The following is an 18,304-nucleotide window of genomic DNA, read 5'->3' on the forward strand; positions in this document are numbered from 1 at the left end:
AGGTCCACAGGTTACAGTAAACCTTCCCATGTCCATCGGAATCTATTACTGGCATCCCAGGAAAGAATCAAAGCAGAGACAGTTAGATACATTACTCTCCCGGTGAGAAGTCGGCATGGTGCCTGTTGTATTCAATTCCGACGCAATTTCTGTGCTTCATCGTCGAGTTGAAGGTCCACAGGTTACAGTAAACCTTCCCATGTCCATCGGAATCTATTACTGGAAACCCAGGAACGAATCAAAGCACAGATAGTTAGAAGCATTACTCTCCCGGAGAGAAGTCGGCATGGTGCCTGTTGTATTCAATTCCGACGCAATGTCTGTGGTTCATCGTCACGTTGAAGGTCCACAGGTTACAGTAAACCTTCCCACGTCCATCAGAATCTATTACTGGAATCCCAGGAACGAATCAAAGCACAGATAGTTAGAAGCATTACTCTCCCGGAGAGAAGTCAGCATGGTGCCTGTTGTATTCAATTCCGACGCAATTTCTGTGCTTCATCGTCAAGATGAAGGTCCACAGGTTACAGTAAACCTTCCCATGTCCATCGGAATCTATTATTGGCATCCCAGGAAAGAATCAAAGCAGAGACAGTTGGAAGCATTACTCTCCCGGAAAGAAGTCGGCATGGTGCCTGTTGTATTCAATTCTGACGCAATTTCTGTGCTTCATCGTCACGTTGAAGGTCCACAGGTTACAGTAAACATTCTCATATCCATCGGAATCTATTACTGGAATCCCAGGAACGAATCAAAGCACAGATAGTTAGAAGCATTACTCTCCAGGAGAGAAGTCAGCATGGTGCCTGTTGTATTCAATTCCGACGCAATTTCTGTACTTGATCGTCAGGATGAAGGTCCACTGGTTACAGTAAACCTTCCCATGTCCATCGGAATCTATTACTGGAATCCCAGGAACGAATCAAAGCACAGATAGTTAGAAGCATTACTCTCCCGGAGAGAAGTCGGCATGGTGCATGTTGTATTCAATTCCGACGCAATTTCTGTGCCTCATCGTCACGTTGAAGGTCCACAGGTTACAGTAAACCTTCCCATGTCCATCGGAATCTATTACTGGAATCCCAGGAACGAATCAAAGCACAGATAGTTAGAAGCATTACTCTCCCGGAAAGAAGTCAGCATGGTGCCTGTTATATTCAATTCCGACGCAATTTCTGTGCTTCATCGTTAAGATGAAGGTCCACAGGTTACAGTAAACCTTCCCATGTCCATCGGAATCTATTACTGGCATCCCAGGAAAGAATCAAAGCAGAGACAGTTAGATACATTATTCTCCCGGAGAGAAGTCGGCATGGTGCCTGTTGTATTCAATTCCGACGCAATTTCTGTGCTTCATTGTCGCGTTGAAGGTCAACAGGTTACAGTAAACCTTCCCATGTCCATCGGAATCTATTACTGGAATCCCAGGAACGAATCAAAGCACAATCATCGTCAATATGAAGGTCCACAGGTTACAGTAAACCTTCCCATGTCCATCGGAATCTATTACTGGAATCCCAGGAACGAATCAAAGCACAGATAGTTAGAAGCATTACTCTCCCGGAGAGAAGTCGGCATGGTGCCTGTTGTATTCAATTCCGACGCAAATTCTGTGTTTCATCGTCACGTTGAAAGTCCACAGGTTACAGTAAACGTTCCCATGTCCATCGGAATCTATTACTGGAATCCCAGGAAAGAATCAAAGCACAGATAGTTAGAAGCATTACTCTCCCGGAGAGAAGTCAGCATGGTGCCTGTTGTATTCAATTCCGACGCAGTTTCTGTGCTTCACCGTCAAGATGAAGGTCCACAGGTTACAGTAAACCTTCCCATGTCCATCGGAATCTATTACTGGCATCCCAGGAAAGAATCAAAGCAGAGACAGTTAGAAGCATTACTCTCGCGGAGAGAAGTCGGCATGGTGCCTGTGGTATTCAATTCTGACGCAATTTTTGTGCTTCATCGTCACGTTGAAGGTCCACAGGTTACAGTAAACCTTCTCATGTCCATCGGAATCTATTACTGGAATCCCAGGAAAGAATCAAAGCAGGGACAGTTAGAAGCATTACTCTCCCGGAGAGAAGTCAGCTTGGTGCATGTTGTATTCAATTCCGACGCAATTTCTGTACTTCATCGCCACGTTGAAGGTCCACAGGTTACAGTAAACAGTCCCATGTCCATCGGAATCTATTACTGGAATCCCAGGAACGAATCAAAGCACAGATAGTTAGAAGCATTACTCTCCCGGAAAGAAGTCAACATGGTGCTATAAAGGCACATTTGCATGCCGAGCGTGAGTTTCCTCGGAAACGCGAGATATTAATTAAATAAATAATCAGTGACAAATAAATAAAGCCTATGGCACACAACTGCAGCGCTGTGTCGCTGATAAAACAAAAGTACATTTTCGTTAGTCGTATGTTTGATTAAGAAAGAGAGCTCTCGTTGAAGTGGTGCGAGAAGCACGTATTTTAGTTTATTGTCTGGCACACCGCCATATTTCATGATATAGAAAATTACTGCGAGTTGCAACCATACTAGGCACTCGATTCTGTAAAGAATTTATATTTATAAAAGTAAGTAGGATTATGAACTGTAGGCTTATTCATTGAATATATCTGATTTAACTAACTGTGTAATTTTTTGTTTAGTAGACAATCACCTCTGTACGACGTTTTGGCATGGCTGGCAAATTATTGTAATATTGAGATTTAGATTATGAGTCCGCACCTACCGCAGCAGTCTTTGGAAACGATTTAATTACGAAGTCCGATTATTTCAGTTTTATTTCACGGTCAACTACGAGTAACATTGCCTTTACGAAAAAGCCATTGTCAAGCGTCTGATACCGAATAATCAAAACCTGACGACTCATAGGAGAGCCAATCAGACAGATAAAAATAATTAATATTTTATTTTATTTTATTTTATTTTATTTATTTTATATTGGCGACTGCGTGTCGGACTTGTTATTTTGTCATTTGTTACATTGTTCTCTTTGTTTCATGTGAAAAATCAACCTTCTGGTCCTGGACTTGACTATATGAGAAATAAAAAAAAAAAAAAAATCAGAAGATATTTGCCAATTATAAAATTTTGCGGGAAGACGCAAAGAAGCTTCCAGCAAAATAAGGTAAGACGCAGCATCTTTGCATTAGCAGGCTTGACCAGACGTATAATTCAGTGTATTAGCTTTTCAGTAAAATTCTGTAGTGTTTCTTTTCCGCATAACAGTTTCAGTGATAAATTCCATTCTCAGTATTTTTCCTTAAACAATAACGTATGCAACAATACCAATACACGAGTGTACAATATGGCCGACTTCTGTACGATATCATGTAACATGGCCAGCAGCCATTACCAATAATCTCAAATTCAGTTTATATTTTTAAATTAACAGACAGCCATTGTTGCTACGACCGATTCATACTCAACTGTATTTTATTTTAAAACCAGTGTCAAACATTAATTTCTTGAAATATATAGCACGTGTGGCATGGTAATAACTAGAAAACAATACGCAAAAATGGAACAGCAAAGACGTACTATTCAGACGCAATCCGACTCGGACGAGAGACAAATGTTAGAAAATGACTTTACGACAGCAACCGGTAGTGACGATTCATCAAACATTGACGCGAGTGTTGACGAAAATTTTGACAATAGGCCTTCCACCACAAAAATTTCAAAGTCTCAATCAGAGCCCATGTTAATGCATGACGTCACGTCTAATGACGCGGCGGGGGCAGAGACCTTGCAAACGGTAAACATTGCCGACATGTTACAAATGCTAATGAAGCAAAACGCCGAAAACATGGCAACCTTACAGATGCAAAATGAACAGTTAAAGACACAAAATGACGGAATCAAATCTGATCTCATAGCACTCAAGACAGCTAATGACACTTTATGTAAGCGTGTGGAACTTATAGACGCCACACTGACCGAACAGATGACTGAACTCAGTACGAAATTTTCCAAGCTTAATACGAGACAAGAAAAGACTACAAATGACGTAGCACTTTTACAGAAACAATTAAAAAACCTTAATGTCACGTGTGAAGCTCTTACTGAACAAATTCAAACATATCCTTCAGTACACGACAACCTTGAAAAACGAATTACTGACGTGCAGAATAAATTTGACGATGTTGAACAACACCTGACTGACATCTTACAATTTGATGCCACAGCTCATTTTCAAAATATTAATAAAGAATTTCATGATTGGGTAGAGAACAAAGACAAACATTTTGATAGATGCATACGTGAAAATTTACCAACAATTGTGCACGACTCCGTAGCGGAATACATCACTAATAACAAACAGCTGATTAGTGACGCAGTACAATCCGTCACTGCACCCATGAGACAATTCACCGATCAACCACAGTCTGAATGTAACGAAAATATCAGTCAAAATGTACAGTTCAGAAACCAATATACATTCGAGTATGACGCACACATACCGCACACCACAAACACACAAGAACAAAACACACCACGACTACAACACATACCACGACGTGCAACCACAAACACAAGGTATTATCATGGTAAACCACAGCAACATTATCGTAATTACTCGCCAGCTGAGCATTGCAGTAATTACAGTGGAACAAATCCATATCATAATGCAAAGGAAGAAGAAAGCTTAATAAAACACAGGCAATTTCAGATTTTTATCCCAGAAAAACGAACCATTCATCCGGTGATTTTTCTCAAATCTTTTAGTAACGCATTTCCACGCACTTGGAGTGACCGGAAAAAGATTTCATATATTGTCGGTTACATCCAAGGCGATGCAGCTGTCTGGGCATACAGTCAAGCTGACGTATGTACCACGTACAGTGAGTTTGAGCGTGCTTTTCTGAACAAATTCTGGTCGCAATCCGTCCAGGAGCGACTCAGAAGACAAATCTTAGAACCTGAAACTTTTAACAGTAAAAATGGTAACTTACGCAGATATTTTGAAAAATACTTGAACATGGGACATTTTTTAGACGAACCAGTCGCAACACGTGATATACTCCGAGCGTTGAAGGCCAAATTGCCTTTCAACATTAAGGAAAAACTTCTACATATCCCGGATGACGATTCAGATTATTTTTTAACAGCTTTAGATTCGGTTGACATGTTACTTGAAGATCAGCGCTTCGCGCGGCAAAACAGCAGCCACAATGTTTACACTAGTGGTATGCAAAACATGCAGGCTTGCCAACACAATTCTGGCGCGCCCACAGTTGGATACGCGGTACAACAAAAACAGCAAACTCACATGCCGTCTCAGTACGGAAATCAAAATCAACACGCGTATTCCAATACGAACAATAGTTACAACAGTAATAACATTTCATGCGGCAATCCATACAAAAGGCACCGCGGTAATAACTGCAACGATAACAACGGATACAAAGGTAATAACAAAAACACAAACAGAAATAGAAATAATAATAACTACGAGCCAAGACAGCATCAAGGTTGGACTCGTAACGATCAGTACTTTCATTCAAACTCTGCTTTACCACAGCAGCCACCAGGTCAAAATTGGAGCATACCTTACGATCGACAGGTAAGTTATAATGCGCAACAGCAACAACAACCGCAAAAGTTTGGAGATCATAATAGGCAATATCCGAATGTGAATATAATAGAAATGACACCTGATGCACAACCTCAATCTGTGTCAGTACCTAGTACAAATGATAATCCAACAAACTAGAAACAGTCACTACTTTGCCCCAGGTCGTGGCTGAAGAATCCTTGGGGGGCGGCTTCAATGTTAATCAGTTATTTGACACCACACTTGAACAACAGAATAATGATATGCCGAGTAATTCTAAACAAAAACTACCTGTTTTATTTATAAGATACAACCACAATAACAATATATCAGATGAACTTTTACAAGACAGTACACAATGTCGTTTAAACACAAATGAAATTGTTTTAGCATCCACTACTGGTGTAGTAGGTGGGATTCCAACTACTATTATCCTAGATACAGGTGCAGCTGTGAGCGTTTTATCTTTTAATTTTTATAAAAAGATGTGTGAATTGGAACCTGTGCCTGAGTTTCCTGCCCAAAACTGTAAAATAACTACTGCACTAGGTAATAAGTCATGTAGGGTTACAAAGCAAGTTTTTGTAAACGTTAAAATAGGTAATGGAACCGTACAATGGCCATTCCTGGTTGTACAAAACCTTGTGACAAATTGCATATTAGGAATAGATATTATGAGCGAGAAGGACTGCATTATAGACTTCTCCAAAGGTAAATGTATTTTAAATGATAAAGGCAGTGTAATTATTATTGATTTGGACAGGAGAACTCTAAAGCATGACAAACACTGTACAGGGTACAAGGTTCAGTTAGTACTTGACAAAGACATTCAAGACATGCAAACACACTCATCTGACAGAGAGCTAATGGACTTGAAAACATTGCTTGATCATAAGATAAGTGAAGCTACAGCTCTCAGTGTACATGAACGTATAAAACTACAGGAAATGTTATCCAAATATTTACAAGTTTTTACCAGACGATTAGGTGTTATCAACACGTATGTGTACAAGATTGAAGTTAAGCCTCACAAGATCTTCTACCATAAGACATATAACGTACCGTTATCTCAACGACCTGCTGTGTGGCAAGAACTAAAACAAATTACAACATAGATTATAAGTAGTATAGAAATTTTCATTTCAGCGGTTCCAGTGACGCAGTTGAAGACAGAAGAACTTTTCTTTCAACGCCGCGGCTCCACCGAGAAGACTGAATATTAAAGTAAAATTTATGATTACGTAGCAGTGAATGATATATAAATTTTTCACGGAACATTTGTGACTGTAGATACCACTGACCTGGTATGACACCTGACGAACTGACAGACGTCATCTGTGAAGCGATCTTTTACTTCGAGAAATAGATTAGACGCACATCTCTCAGCAAGAAAAGCATCTACCAGTAGTCAAGGCCACACAGACACACTACACACACGCACAAAACGCGAGGAATCGAACATTTTCTCTCTCTTACTATTTTGAATATTTATTGAGTAGTGAAAACGCCTGGTCTTGCCTACTGATGTAATGAATGTTGTGTCTAACCTATCTTAATTTCAGATGACATCACAAAAAACATCGATAATATCCCAGCAAAACCGCTAAAGAGGATGTAAATATCTGCAATTCATGTAATCAAATATGACACAATGTAATAACCTATAGCTATGTAATGATGATGTAAACATGTTTATGTGCAACTGTATTATGTTTATGCTAAGAAAATATGTGACGTGTGTATGTATTATTACTTTTTTTTTTTTTAACTGATGTATAATGTAACTGTTACTGTGTGAAAATTTGAACGATAACGAGTGCCAAAATGTGAAAAACTTAAAAAAAAAAAAAATGCGTAGTGAACCACTGTTCACGGACATTAACGTACATTACTAAGTCTGCAACTACGCAGAAACCTATGTGAAAGAAACTGTTAATGACATTCATGATGCATCGTACCTTTGTAAACGCGATGAGTAACTACGAACATTTAGGTGAGCTATATTTAAAAACAAAAAAAAAAAAAAAAAAACTGAATATGTGAAGTGCATAATTCGAGCATCGTCTAGCGACATTACTACAGTACCCAACTTCAAGATGTTAACTGGATTAAATGGACACAAAGTGCCTGTCCAGAAAACAACACGACGGGTGGAAGAATTTTGGTTGGAACTTCAGGGAATGAAATGTTCTCGAAATGTGACGGACACGCTTACCTGGACTGTCCAAGGATCGACGCCAGCTATGTGCCGTCCGAGGTTCTGCAACCAAGCTTCCACGGAATATCGAAAACGAACTGCATATGGACTAATTACTCGACGGGTCACGTCTGATCTGTAATAAACAATGCTTTTTGTCACAACGAACTGCATCACAACGACTATAATGGAAATAGGAAATGGACATGCTTATGTATCAATCACGTTGTTATACAACGATGTTACTGTGATCAAAAAAACTTTACCACGACGATACTAACCTGCAAAAAATTATTGTGCAGCAGATGAATATGAACTGTGATAACGACACCATGTGTATAGGTCAACGCACCTGAAAAATACGGACATTTTTCTTTGAAGCATTTCATTGCAATGCTATGTAACTAAGAACATTCAACAATCTAAAGTTGTATTGTATTATAACAAATATTGTAATTTTAAAACTAAGTTACCTGTCATAGAATGTAGTCTTCATATGTAATCTTGGTGGAATATTTTCTTTGTGCAACGACTAAGAAATGCGCGCGCACACGAACAATATGAACTGCAATACTGTGCCGCGTGATCTAAATTTACGAAATAACGGCAGTGCCGTAGTTACACAGACGCTTCTGCGCATGCGCGCACTCTGTTTTGCCTACATAAGAACTTTTTCGGCGCACGCGCGTCATTCAAATTTTGTGTATAATATACAGTATAATGTAAGTCATGTAAATAGTTGTAGATAACTTAGATTTTCTTGTGCCTTTAGGTGAATTGCTCGCCTGCAGGTGTGTCCTTTCGCCTCGCAATTCAGGGGGCAATATAAAGGCACATTTGCATGCCGAGCGTGAGTTTCCTCGGAAACGCGAGATATTAATTAAATAAATAATCAGTGACAAATAAATAAAGCCTATGGCACACAACTGCAGCGCTGTGTCGCTGATAAAACAAAAGTACATTTTCGTTAGTCGTATGTTTGATTAAGAAAGAGAGCTCTCGTTGAAGTGGTGCGAGAAGCACGTATTTTAGTTTATTGTCTGGCACACCGCCATATTTCATGATATAGAAAATTACTGCGAGTTGCAACCATACTAGGCACTCGATTCTGTAAAGAATTTATATTTATAAAAGTAAGTAGGATTATGAACTGTAGGCTTATTCATTGAATATATCTGATTTAACTAACTGTGTAATTTTTTGTTTAGTAGACAATCACCTCTGTACGACGTTTTGGCATGGCTGGCAAATTATTGTAATATTGAGATTTAGATTATGAGTCCGCACCTACCGCAGCAGTCTTTGGAAACGATTTAATTACGAAGTCCGATTATTTCAGTTTTATTTCACGGTCAACTACGAGTAACATTGCCTTTACGAAAAAGCCATTGTCAAGCGTCTGATACCGAATAATCAAAACCTGACGACTCATAGGAGAGCCAATCAGACAGATAAAAATAATTAATATTTTATTTTATTTTATTTTATTTTATTTATTTTATAGTGCCTGTTATATTCAATTCCGACGCAATTTCTGTGCTTCATCATTAAGATGAAGGTCCACAAGTTACAGTAAACCTTCCCATGTCCCTCGGAATCTATTACTGGCATCCCAGGAAAGAATCAAAGCAGAGACAGTTAGATACATTACTCTCCCGGAGAGCAGTCGGCATGGTGCCTGTTGTATACAATTCCGACGTAATTTCTGTGCTTCATCGTCACGTTGAAGGTCCACAGGTTACAGTAAACCTTCCCATGTCCATCGGAATCTATTACTGGAATCCCAGGAACGAATCAAAGCACAGATAGTTAGAAGCATTACTCTCCCGGAGAGAAGTCGGCATGGTGCCCGTTGTATTCAATTCCGACGCAATGTCTGTGCTTCATCGTCACGTTGAAGGTCCACAGGTTACAGTAAACCTTCCCATGTCCATCGGAATCTATTACTGGAATCCCAGGAACGAATCAAAGCACACATAGTTAGAAGCATTACTCTCCCGGAGAGAAGTCAGCATGGTGCCTGTTGTATTCAATTCCGGCGCAATTTCTGTGCTTCATCGTCAAGATGATGGTCCACAGGTTACAGTAAACCTTCCCATGTCCATCGCAATCTATTACTGGCATCCCAGAAAAGAATCAAAGCAGGGACAGTTAGAAGCGTTACACTCCCGGAGAGAAGTCGGCATGGTGCCTGTTGTATTCAATTCCGACGCAATTTCTGTGCTTCATCGTCACGTTGAAGGTCCACAGGTTACAGTAAACCTTCCCATGTCCATCGGAATCTATTACTGGAATCCCAGGAACGAATCAAAGCACAGATAGTTAGAAGCATTACTCTCCCGGAGGGAAGTCGTCATGGTGCCTGTTGTATTCAATACCGACGCAATTTCTGTGCTTCATCGTCACGTTGAAGGTCCACAGGAAACTATTACTGGCATCCCAGGAAAGAATCAAAGCACAGATAGTTAGAAGCATTACTCTCCCGGAGAGAAGTCGGCATGGTGCCTGTTGTATTCAATTCCGACGCAATTTCTGTGTTTCATCGTCACGTTGAAGGTCCACAGGTTACAGTAAACCTTCCCATGTCCATCGGAATCTATTACTGGCATCCCAAGAAAGAATCAAAGCAGAGACAGTTAGAAGTATTACTCTCCCGGACAGAAGTCGGCATGGTGCCTGTTGTATTCGATTCTGACGCAATTTCTGTGTTTCATCGTCACGTTGAAGGTCCACAGGTTACAGTAAACGTTCCCATGTCCATCGGAATCTATTACTGGAATCCCAGGAAAGAATCAAAGCACAGATAGTTAGAAGCATTACTCTCCCGGAGAGAAGTCAGCATGGTGCCTGTTGTATTCAATTCCGACGCAGTTTTATTCTTCATCGTCAAGATGAAGGTCCACAGGTTACAGTAAACGTTCCCATGTCCATCGGAATCTATTACTGGCATCCCAGGAAAGAATCAAAGCAGGGACAGTTAGAAGCGTTACACTCCCGGAGAGAAGTCGGCATGGAGCCTGTTGTATTCAATTCCGACGCAATTTCTGTGCTTCATCGTCACGTTGAAGGTCCACAGGTCACAGTAAACCTTCCCATGTCCATCGGAATCTATTACTGGAATCCCAGGAACGAATCAAAGCACAGATAGTTAGAAGCATTACTCTCCCGGAGGGAAGTCGTCATGGTGCCTGTTGTATTCAATACCGACGCAATTTCTGTGCTTCATCGTCACGTTGAAGGTCCACAGGAAACTATTACTGGCATCCCAGGAAAGAATCAAAGCACAGATAGTTAGAAGCATTACTCTCCCTGAGAGAAGTCGGCATGGTGCCTGTTGTATTCAATTCCGACGCAATTTCTGTGTTTCATCGTCACGTTGAAGGTCCACAGGTTACAGTAAACCTTCCCATGTCCATCGGAATCTATTACTGGCATCCCAGGAAAGAATCAAAGCAGAGACAGTTAGAAGTATTACACTCCCGGAGCGAAGTCGGCATGGTGCCTGTTGTATTCAATTCCGACGCAATTTCTGTGTTTCATCGTCAAGATGAAGGTCCACAGGAATCTATTACTGGCATCCCAGGAAAGAATCAAAGCACAGATAGTTAGAAGCTTTACTCTCCCGGAGAGAAGTCGGCATGGTGCCTGTTGTATTCAATTCCGACGCCATTTCTGTGTATCATCGTCACGCTGAAGGTCCACAGGTTACAGTAAACCTTCCCATGTCCATCGGAATCTATTACTGGCATCCCAGGAAAGAATCAAAGCAGAGACAGTTAGAAGCATTACTCTCCCGGAGAGAAGTCGGCATGGTTCCTGTTGTATTCAATTCCGACGCAATTTCTGTGCTTCATCGTCACGTTGAAGGTCCATAGGTTACAGTAAACCTTCCCACGTCCATCGGAATTTATTACTGGAATTCCAGGAACGAATCAAAGCACAGATAGTTAGAAGCATTACTCTCCCAGAGAGAAGTCGGCATGGTGCCTGTTGTATTCAATACCGACGCAATTTCTGTGCTTCATCGTCACGTTGAAGGTCCACAGGTTACAGTAAACCTTCCCATGTCCATCGGAATCTATTACTGGAATCCCAGGAACGAATCAAAGCACAGATAGTTAGAAGCAATACTCTCCCGAAGAGAAGTCAGCATGGTGCCTGTTGTATTCAATTCCGACGCAATTTCTGTGCTTCATCGTCACGTTGAAGGTCCACAGGTTACAGTAAAAAGTCCCATGTCAATCGGAATCTATTAATGGAATCCCAGGAACGAATCAAAGCACAGATAGTTAGAAGCATTACTCTCCCGGAGAGAAGCCGGCATGGTGCCTGTTGTATTCAATTCTGACGCAATTTCTGTGCTTCATCGTCACGTTGAAGGTCCACAGGTTACAGCAAACCTTCTCGTGTCCATCGGAATCTATTACTGGAATCCCAGGAACGAATCAAAGCACAGATAATTAGAAGCATTACTGTCCCGGAGAAAGGTCAGCATGGTGCCTGTTGTATTCAATTCCGACGCAATTTCTGTACTTCATCGTCAAGATGAAGGTCCACTGGTTACAGTAAACCTTCCCATGTCCATCAGAATCTATTACTGGAATCCCAGGAACGAATCAAAGCTCAGACAGTTGGAAGCATTACTCTCCCGGAGAGATGTCGGCATGGTGCATGTTGTATTCAATTCCGACGCAATTTCTGTGCTTCATCGTCACGTTGAAGGTCCACAGGTTACAGTAAAAAGTCCCATGTCAATCGGAATCTATTAATGGAATCCCAGGAACGAATCAAAGCACAGATAGTTAGAATCATTACTCTCCCGGAAAGAAGTCAGCATGGTGCCTGTTATATTCAATTCCGACGCAATTTCTGTGCTTCATCGTTAAGATGAAGGTCCACAGGTTACAGTAAACCTTCCCATGTCCATCGGAATCTATTACTGGCATCCCAGGAAAGAATCAAAGCGGAGACAGTTAGATACATTACTCTCCCGGAGAGAAGTCGGAATGGTGCCTGTTGTATTCAATTCCGACGCAATGTCTGTACTTCATCGTCACGTTGAAGGTCCACAGGTTAAAGTAAACCTTCCCATGTCCATCGGAATCTACTACTGGAATCCCAGGAACGAATCAAAGCACACATAGTTAGAAGCATTACTCTCCCGGAGAGAAGTCAGCATGGTGCCTGTTGTATTCAAGTCCGGCGCAATTTCTGTGCTTCATCGTCAAGATGAAGGTCCACAGGTTACAGTAAACCTTCCCATGTCCATCGCAATCTATTACTGGCATCCCAGGAAAGAATCAAAGCAGGGACAGTTAGAAGCATTACTCTCCCGGAGAGAAGTCGGCATGGTGCCTGTTGTATTCAATTCCGACGCAATGTCTGCGCTTCATCGTCACGTTGAAGGTCCACAGGTTACAGTAAACCTTCCCACGTCCATCGGAATCAATTACTGGAATCCCAGGAACGAATCATAGCACAGATAGTTAGAAGCATTACCCTCCCGGAGGGAAGTCGGCATGGTGCCTGTTGTATTCAATACCGACGCAATTTCTGTGCTTCATCGTCACGTTGAAGGTCCACAGGAATCTATCACTGGCATCCCAGGATGGAATCAAAGCACAGATAGTTAGAAGCATTACTCTCCCGGAGAGATGTCGGCATGGTGCCTGTTGTATTCAATTCCGACGCAATTTCTGTGATTCATCGTCACGTTGAAGGTCCACAGGTTACAGTAAACTTTCCCATGTCCATCGGAATCTATTACTGGCATCCCAGGAAAGAATCAAAGCAGAGACAGTTAGAAGCATTACTCTCCTGGACAGAAGTCGGCATGGTGCCTGTTGTATTCAATTCCGACGCAATTTCTGTGTTTCATCGTCACGTTGAAGGTCCACAGGTTACAGTAAACCTTCCCATGTCCATCCGAATCTATTACTGGAATCCCAGGAACGAATCATAGCACAGATAGTTAAAAGCATTACTCTCCCGGAGAGAAGTCAGCATGGTGCCTGCTGTATTCAATTCCGACGCAATTTCTGTGCTTCATCGTCAAGATGAAGGTCCACAGGTTACAGTAAACCTTCTCATGTCCATCGGAATCTAATACTGGCATCCCAGGAAAGAATCAAAGCAGAGACAGTTAGAAGTATTACTCTCCCGGACAGAAGTCAGCATGGTGCCTGTTGTATTCAATTCCGACGCAATTTCTGTGTTTCATCGCCAAGATGAAGGTCCACAGGTTACAGTAAACCTTCCCATGTCCATCGAAATCTATTACTGGAATCCCAGGAAAGAATCAATGCACAGATAGTTAGAAGCATTGCTCTCCCGGAGAGAAATCGGCATGGTGCCTGTTGTATTCAATTCTGACGCAATTTCTGTGTTTCATCGTCAAGATGAAGGTCCACAGGAATCTATTACTGGCATCCCAGGAAAGAATCAAAGCACAGATAGTTAGAAGCATTACTCTCAAGGAGAGAAGTCGGCATGGTGCCTGTTGTATTCAATTCCGACGCAATGTCTGTGCTTCATCGTCACGTTGAAGGTCCATAGGTTACAGTAAACCTTCCCACGTCCATCAGAATTTATTACTGGAATCCCAGGAACGAATCAAAGCACAGATAGTTAGAAGCATTACTCTCCCAGAGAGTAGTCGGCATGGTGCCTGTTGTATTCAATACCGACGCAATTTCTGTGCTTCATCGTCACGTTGAAGGTCCACAGGTTACAGTAAACCTTCCCATGTCCATCGGAATCTATTACTGGAATCCCAGGAACGAATCAAAGCACAGATAGTTAGAAGCAATACTCTCCCGAAGAGAAGTCAGCATGGTGCCTGTTGTATTCAATTCCGACGCAATTTCTGTGCTTCATCGTTAAGATGAAGGTCCACAGGTTACAGTATACCTTCCCATGTCCATCGGAATCTATTACTGGCATCCCAGGAAAGAATCAAAGCAGAGACAGTTAGATACATTACTCTCCCGGAGAGAAGTCGGAATGGTGCCTGTTGTATTCAATTCCGACGCAATTTCTGTGCTTCATCGTCACGTTGAAGGTCCACAGGTTACAGTAAACCTTCCCATGTCCATCGGAATCTATTACTGGAATCCCAGGAACGAATCAAAGCACAGATAGTTAGAAGCATTACTCTCCCGGAGAGAAGTCGGCATGGTGCCCGTTGTATTCAATTCCGACGCAATGTCTGTGCTTCATCGTCACGTTGAAGGTCCACAGGTTACAGTAAACCTTCCCATGTCCATCGGAATCTATTACTGGAATCCCAGGAACGAATCAAAGCACACATAGTTAGAAGCATTACTCTCCCGGAGAGAAGTCAGCATGGTGCCTGTTGTATTCAATTCCGGCGCAATTTCTGTGCTTCATCGTCAAGATGATGGTCCACAGGTTACAGTAAACCTTCCCATGTCCATCGCAATCTATTACTGGCATCCCAGAAAAGAATCAAAGCAGGGACAGTTAGAAGCGTTACACTCCCGGAGAGAAGTCGGCATGGTGCCTGTTGTATTCAATTCCGACGCAATTTCTGTGCTTCATCGTCACGTTGAAGGTCCACAGGTTACAGTAAACCTTCCCATGTCCATCGGAATCTATTACTGGAATCCCAGGAACGAATCAAAGCACAGATAGTTAGAAGCATTACTCTCCCGGAGGGAAGTCGTCATGGTGCCTGTTGTATTCAATACCGACGCAATTTCTGTGCTTCATCGTCACGTTGAAGGTCCACAGGAAACTATTACTGGCATCCCAGGAAAGAATCAAAGCACAGATAGTTAGAAGCATTACTCTCCCGGAGAGAAGTCGGCATGGTGCCTGTTGTATTCAATTCCGACGCAATTTCTGTGTTTCATCGTCACGTTGAAGGTCCACAGGTTACAGTAAACCTTCCCATGTCCATCGGAATCTATTACTGGCATCCCAAGAAAGAATCAAAGCAGAGACAGTTAGAAGTATTACTCTCCCGGACAGAAGTCGGCATGGTGCCTGTTGTATTCGATTCTGACGCAATTTCTGTGTTTCATCGTCACGTTGAAGGTCCACAGGTTACAGTAAACGTTCCCATGTCCATCGGAATCTATTACTGGAATCCCAGGAAAGAATCAAAGCACAGATAGTTAGAAGCATTACTCTCCCGGAGAGAAGTCAGCATGGTGCCTGTTGTATTCAATTCCGACGCAGTTTTATTCTTCATCGTCAAGATGAAGGTCCACAGGTTACAGTAAACGTTCCCATGTCCATCGGAATCTATTACTGGCATCCCAGGAAAGAATCAAAGCAGGGACAGTTAGAAGCGTTACACTCCCGGAGAGAAGTCGGCATGGAGCCTGTTGTATTCAATTCCGACGCAATTTCTGTGCTTCATCGTCACGTTGAAGGTCCACAGGTCACAGTAAACCTTCCCATGTCCATCGGAATCTATTACTGGAATCCCAGGAACGAATCAAAGCACAGATAGTTAGAAGCATTACTCTCCCGGAGGGAAGTCGTCATGGTGCCTGTTGTATTCAATACCGACGCAATTTCTGTGCTTCATCGTCACGTTGAAGGTCCACAGGAAACTATTACTGGCATCCCAGGAAAGAATCAAAGCACAGATAGTTAGAAGCATTACTCTCCCTGAGAGAAGTCGGCATGGTGCCTGTTGTATTCAATTCCGACGCAATTTCTGTGTTTCATCGTCACGTTGAAGGTCCACAGGTTACAGTAAACCTTCCCATGTCCATCGGAATCTATTACTGGCATCCCAGGAAAGAATCAAAGCAGAGACAGTTAGAAGTATTACACTCCCGGAGCGAAGTCGGCATGGTGCCTGTTGTATTCAATTCCGACGCAATTTCTGTGTTTCATCGTCAAGATGAAGGTCCACAGGAATCTATTACTGGCATCCCAGGAAAGAATCAAAGCACAGATAGTTAGAAGCTTTACTCTCCCGGAGAGAAGTCGGCATGGTGCCTGTTGTATTCAATTCCGACGCCATTTCTGTGTATCATCGTCACGCTGAAGGTCCACAGGTTACAGTAAACCTTCCCATGTCCATCGGAATCTATTACTGGCATCCCAGGAAAGAATCAAAGCAGAGACAGTTAGAAGCATTACTCTCCCGGAGAGAAGTCGGCATGGTTCCTGTTGTATTCAATTCCGACGCAATTTCTGTGCTTCATCGTCACGTTGAAGGTCCATAGGTTACAGTAAACCTTCCCACGTCCATCGGAATTTATTACTGGAATTCCAGGAACGAATCAAAGCACAGATAGTTAGAAGCATTACTCTCCCAGAGAGAAGTCGGCATGGTGCCTGTTGTATTCAATACCGACGCAATTTCTGTGCTTCATCGTCACGTTGAAGGTCCACAGGTTACAGTAAACCTTCCCATGTCCATCGGAATCTATTACTGGAATCCCAGGAACGAATCAAAGCACAGATAGTTAGAAGCAATACTCTCCCGAAGAGAAGTCAGCATGGTGCCTGTTGTATTCAATTCCGACGCAATTTCTGTGCTTCATCGTCACGTTGAAGGTCCACAGGTTACAGTAAAAAGTCCCATGTCAATCGGAATCTATTAATGGAATCCCAGGAACGAATCAAAGCACAGATAGTTAGAAGCATTACTCTCCCGGAGAGAAGCCGGCATGGTGCCTGTTGTATTCAATTCTGACGCAATTTCTGTGCTTCATCGTCACGTTGAAGGTCCACAGGTTACAGCAAACCTTCTCGTGTCCATCGGAATCTATTACTGGAATCCCAGGAACGAATCAAAGCACAGATAATTAGAAGCATTACTGTCCCGGAGAAAGGTCAGCATGGTGCCTGTTGTATTCAATTCCGACGCAATTTCTGTACTTCATCGTCAAGATGAAGGTCCACTGGTTACAGTAAACCTTCCCATGTCCATCAGAATCTATTACTGGAATCCCAGGAACGAATCAAAGCTCAGACAGTTGGAAGCATTACTCTCCCGGAGAGATGTCGGCATGGTGCATGTTGTATTCAATTCCGACGCAATTTCTGTGCTTCATCGTCACGTTGAAGGTCCACAGGTTACAGTAAAAAGTCCCATGTCAATCGGAATCTATTAATGGAATCCCAGGAACGAATCAAAGCACAGATAGTTAGAATCATTACTCTCCCGGAAAGAAGTCAGCATGGTGCCTGTTATATTCAATTCCGACGCAATTTCTGTGCTTCATCGTTAAGATGAAGGTCCACAGGTTACAGTAAACCTTCCCATGTCCATCGGAATCTATTACTGGCATCCCAGGAAAGAATCAAAGCGGAGACAGTTAGATACATTACTCTCCCGGAGAGAAGTCGGAATGGTGCCTGTTGTATTCAATTCCGACGCAATGTCTGTACTTCATCGTCACGTTGAAGGTCCACAGGTTAAAGTAAACCTTCCCATGTCCATCGGAATCTACTACTGGAATCCCAGGAACGAATCAAAGCACACATAGTTAGAAGCATTACTCTCCCGGAGAGAAGTCAGCATGGTGCCTGTTGTATTCAAGTCCGGCGCAATTTCT

Source organism: Schistocerca americana, chromosome 4, assembly GCF_021461395.2.
Source record: "Schistocerca americana isolate TAMUIC-IGC-003095 chromosome 4, iqSchAmer2.1, whole genome shotgun sequence".
NCBI lineage: Eukaryota > Metazoa > Arthropoda > Insecta > Orthoptera > Acrididae > Schistocerca > Schistocerca americana.